The 5,594-nt window shown below is 35.7% G+C and overlaps 1 pseudogene; it reads left to right on the top strand.

Annotated features, from left to right (window-relative positions):
* The first annotated feature begins 589 nt into the window (after positions 1-589).
* On the top strand, positions 590-1,017 carry LOC102813341 (annotated as a pseudogene).
* The last annotated feature ends 4,577 nt before the right edge of the window (positions 1,018-5,594 follow it).

Raw genomic sequence — 5,594 nt, 5'->3', positions numbered from 1 at the left:
TGAACAGAAAATTGTAAAGGGCCTCTTGAGAAGAAAAGATCAAATATAATGACATGTGCAAAGACTTAGAGATGGAAATCCAAAAGGGAAGAACAACGAAAAAGTGGGTAAAATATTGAATGATGCTGAAAGTATAAAAAGAAGATGAAAGGGTTTTTTGGTGGGTTTTTTTTGTTTTGTTTTTGTTTTTTTTTGTCGGTAGTTGCCAAAGGAAGAGGTCAGCTTCGAGACGCTGCCGTGGTTGATCGCTAACTCATTGGTGCTCATGGGCATTGTTTGTTCCGTGCCTCATCTCTCCCTGGAAGGGGAGTAAGGCTTCAATATCAGGCAGGAACTTCTGCTGCCATAGTTAGAGCTTGAAGTCCTCAAGACTTCTCCCAAACTTGTGTGCCGAGAAGACTCAGATGTTGGCCTGAGCTCCCAGTCTGAACTCGGCAGATTGGGCCATGAAAATGTCTGTTCTCAGACAAAGGGAAGGATCCGGCAGAAAGCAACACCTACTATCCTGGGCTTGGCAACAAGTAAGAGCACAGGTAGTGGAAATCCTGCAATCGGAAAAGCAGACTGAAAGGTGACAGAATAGCTGAAGATGGGTGGTGGACAGAGGTATAACATTCCAGTTTCCCAGTCTAGAAATGGCAGTAAGAACCAACAACAGGTTAATAGACAAAAGAGGAAGGATCAGAATTCCCAGATGAAGATTGTTCATAAAAAAAAAAAAAAAGTAAAGAGGACATGCTTATAATTCAGCAACAGTTGCATGACAGGCCATGCGAAATGGAGGGAAGAGCAAAGTGTATTTCCAAAATAATCAAAATCGGAATTCTGGTTTGTCAAGCCCCAGCTTACTTTTTAAGGTTCAAACAAATCAGAATTATGCTGGAGCCAAATTTAGTGAGCCCCATCACCAAGTGTTCTTCCTAAACCACCAAGCCACTGGGTTTCTGTTTCCTTTAGAAATCCTTCTGATAACGAATAATATTTCAACTTAAAACCTTACTTAAAGTACAGGTATAAAATAAAGTACTATTGTTTAAATTTAAGCATCCTAAAGAATAGTCAGTGGGTGTGAAACACATTCACTAGGGAATTAATCTATTTATGTAAAATCAATAATTAATGTAGAAAATGTAATTAGACATAAGTGTGCACTGTGATGTAATGAACATATCAGTGTAACTTAAAATTACTAAATATTTACTTGATACTGTGTTCTCATATAACTAACTACTTACTTGTTGGAAACTAGTGAATCAATTTAGCATCTAACTAAAACAGACAAAGATTGAGAACTAGTCAAGCATTTCAAAGTTTAATGTCCTAGAAACACTTGACTAGTAATAGCCAACCTGATGTGTATTGCCCAAGAAGATATGCGTAAAATTTTCTTAAATGAGTTGTATTTTAATAGTTATATAGTGGTGAATATGGGAAAGGGCTTATTAAAATGAGGCACAGCACACTCCAATGGCCTTGTTTTCTGACATGCAATGGATAGCTCTGCCAGCAAGTACCCCATTTTTATAGACAGTATCGGGTGGCCACTGAATAGCTTTCCAAATCCATTTTTGTATTATAGCACTGCACAGGCTATTGACAGTGATCTAGTCTCAAATCATCCCTGCAGAGCTTACTTCAAGTGGTGGTGGTGGAGGGGGGATTTTTATAATGTGAGAGTTTTATGTACCTAGGAAAGTAAGAGCCATGTAAATATATATACTAAACTTGTAGCATATGTAAAGTTTTGTTGGCCTTTATCCTATAAAAATAGATTCTTTTAGTTTGCATTTGCTAAATGTTAAGACCACATACTGTTTTTTAAATACTATGAACTAATTTTAATTTTTCAAAATAACTTATTTTTTTAGTTTGCCCTTGTGCTAAAGTGCCAGTGTCTGTATAATTGATTTGGTTGTAAAATATATCTCAAAAGTAAATTTTAGGGTAAGTTTTATATAATGGAAAGGTTAAATCTGCTAAAACACTATTTTTAGAAGACATAAAATGCAGTATAGGACTAATTTTTCATAATCCCGAATATTATACCCATTAAAAAGTCCCTCCAAACCTTTTAGGTTCATTTTGCCTTTCACCAATTTTTGTAACCTGTGATACTAGTCTAGTTTATTGTGCGATGCTCAGTGTATTCATCATAAAAAAGTATAACCCAGAGGGACCATTTATGCAAAATTTGTAATTTCTGAATATTTTGATAGACATATTTTCCCTAACCTTAAAGGTAGCTAAATGGTAAATTAATCCAAAAAGTAAAAGAAAGTGGTGGTGGGAGGTTAATTTAAAAATTCTGATTACAAAGGTCTTATTTTCTGGTTTGGCGGTTCTTTAAATGTTTATAAACAACATGACTAAATTGTATTTCTCCAAATAAATTCAGAGGAAGTAACATTGTCCAAGTTTAATCTTGTTAACCTAAAGACAAATTTATATAAGTACTTAATGTATGGATAAAAATGTGAAGCATGAAATTTAAAATAAAATTGTTTTAACCCTTAATCCCTCCCCCCCCACACACACACACAAAAAAAGAAGATAGAAGGAATACATAGCAGCAGTGTACCAAAAAGAAATGGTTGATTTTCAAACATTTCAAGAAGTGGCATATGATCAGGAGCAAATTATACTGAAGGAAGAAGTCCAAGGTACACTGAAGGCATTGGCAAAGAACAAGACTACTGGAATTGATGGAATACAAATTGAAATCTTTCTACAAGCTGATGCAACACTGGCCGTACTCAGTCTTCTGTGACAAGAAAATTGGAAGACCTGGTCAAATGATTGGACGAGATACATATTTGTGTCTATTCCAAACACAGGTGAACCAACAGAATGTGGAAATCATTAGACAATATCACTGATAATGCATGAAAGTAAAATTTTGCTACAGATAATTCAGAATTTATCTGCAACAGTATGCTGATAGGGCAGTGCCAGAGTTTCAAGCCAGATTCAGATGAGGATGTAGAATGAAAGCTATCATTGCTGATATCATTGTATCTTGTCTGCAAGCTGAAAACACCAGAAAAAAATTGACATGTGCTTTGTTGAGTAAGCAAAGGCTTTTAACTGTGTGTATCATGGCAAGCTATATACAACATTGTAATAAATGAGTATTCTGGAACACTTATTTGTACTCATGAGAAACCCATACTTAGACCAAATGGCAGTCGTTCAAACAGAACAAGGTGACAATGAATAGTTTAAAATTAGTAAATTTGTGTGCCAGGGTTGTAGTCTTTCACCATACTTATTCAATCTGTATGCTGAGCAAATAATGTGAGAAACTTGAAGAAGAATATGGCAGCATGATCAGAGGTAGACTCATTAACATCCTGTGATATGCAGATGATACAACCTAACTTGATGAAAACAAAGGGGACTTAAAAAATGTTTACTGATGAAGATCAAAGACTACTACAGCCTTCAGTAGGGTTGCACCTCAACATAAAGAAAGCAAAAATCCTCACTACTGTACCAAGAAACAGCGTCCATATAAATGGAGATATGATAGAAGTCAAAGGCTTCATTTTGCTTGGATCAACCATCAACACTCATAGAAGCAGCAATCAAGAAATCAAACAATATATTTACATTAGGGAAATCTGCTGCACAAATCCTGTTTAAAGTGTTCAATAGCAAAGATGTCAAATTTTGTGCCTGAGCCAAGCCATGGTATTTTCAGTATTCTCAAATACATGTGAAAGTTGGACAATGAATAAGGAAGACCATAGTAGAATTGATGCATTTGTGTTACAATGTTAGAGGATCCTATTAAAGGTACCACAGACTGCAAAATCAAACAAATCTGGTTGGAAAAAGTATAGTCAGAATACTCCTTAGAAGCAGGATGGCTAGACTTCACTGTTATACTTCAGCAACATTGTCAAGAAACCAGTCCCTGGAGAAGGACATCATGCCAGGTAAAGTGGAGGGTAAACCCACAATGAGATTTATTCATCCAGTGTGAAAATTTTCTTTTCTTTACATTGAGATGAAATTAATAATGACTGTCTTTGATCTTCATCAGTAAGTAAAAAAGCAAGATTGTATCATCATATGCATATCATAAATTGTTAATGAGTCTTCCTCCAATCCGGATTCTTATTTATAATTGTTGTTGTTGTAATGTGCCATGGAGTCGGTTCTAACTCATAGGGACCCTGTACAGGGTTTTTGAGGCTGTAAATCTTTATGGGAGCAGAAAGCCTCACCTTTCTCCCGTGGAACAGTTGGTAGTTTCGAACTGCTGACCTTTAGGTTTGCAGCCCAAATCATAATCACTACGCTACCAGAGCTCCTTATAATTGGCATATGATAAAATGAATGCCCTTTTTTTTTTTTTTTTACAGAATTCATGTAAATTAAAAACTAAACAAAACAAAATTCATCTTCTCATCTTCACTGAACAACAATGTTCTTGTTGGTAAGTGCCGCTGAGCAATTTCTGACTCATACTGAGCCTGTGTAGTGTTTCCAGAGCTTTAAATCTTCCAGGGAGCAGAAAGCCTCATGTTTCAACTGCAAAGCAGTTGGTGGGCTCAAACAACGGGCCTTGTGGTTCACAGTCCAGTGATTATCAAATCAAGGCAACGGGATTCTGAACAACAATAGCAATACATTAAAAGGAAAATAAATTAAGTTATTCAAGCGGTGAATAATTGTTGCTGGAAGTAAGAAAGGAAAAATGTTCTTTACCCTGACCTGACCCTGAGTCCTTCATGGGAAACTGATAGATATGGTGATAAACATTCCCAACTCATTCCTATAATTTAAAAATGATTCTTAGTATGTCCCTCATGAAAATAAACATCAAGTACCACTATGAAACTTAGATAATGTAATTTTATGAAATATCAAAAAATATTGTCATTCATACAGTTATCTTGTGTGGCTCAAGGCAAAGATAACATTAAGAATGGAGGGCTGTTGTGGCGCCATATGATAGCACTCGACTTCAAGGTTGGTTTGAATGCCAAGGCCAGCGATTAAAACTCAACATCCCGTCCTGGGAAACCCTATACAGGGTTGCTATGAGTTGGAATCTACTCAATTACACTTAAGACGAAGAACATGTCAAATAACTAATAATATCTTATCTACTATAGAGTAGATATTTTGTTATATATATATATATATATATATTAGGTTACTGTGTTAATAATGACTGCGTAAAATTGACACCTACTTAGTATACTAGAGTTCTGATTTTGTGCTGTAATACAAGCCACTTGACTGCTAACCACAATATCAATGATTCAAACCCACCATCTGCTCATCGGAAACCCTATACAGGAATTTTATGAGTCAGAACCGACTTGACGGCACTCAACAACATCTAGCTAGTATACTAATGTAAGTTTTTATTTCTAAGAAATATCGAAAAATAATTTTGTCTCTTACAGCAATTTAATTTTCTCAGACAAACAATTATATGGCTTTATTTTAAATGAAAACAAATAATATGGCATATTAAACTAAGAAATGTGAATGATGGTGGCTGTGTGCCGTGGAGTTGGTTCCGCCTCATAGCAACTCGGTACAGGGTTTCCGAGGCTGTAAATCTTTACGGAAGCAGA

The sequence above is a fragment of the Chrysochloris asiatica genome, unplaced genomic scaffold, assembly GCF_000296735.1.
Source record: "Chrysochloris asiatica unplaced genomic scaffold, ChrAsi1.0 scaffold00008, whole genome shotgun sequence".
NCBI classification, from domain to species: Eukaryota; Metazoa; Chordata; class Mammalia; order Afrosoricida; family Chrysochloridae; genus Chrysochloris; species Chrysochloris asiatica.
Note: the sequence above shows the minus strand (reverse complement) of the source record. Positions and strands in the feature narration are given on the sequence as shown.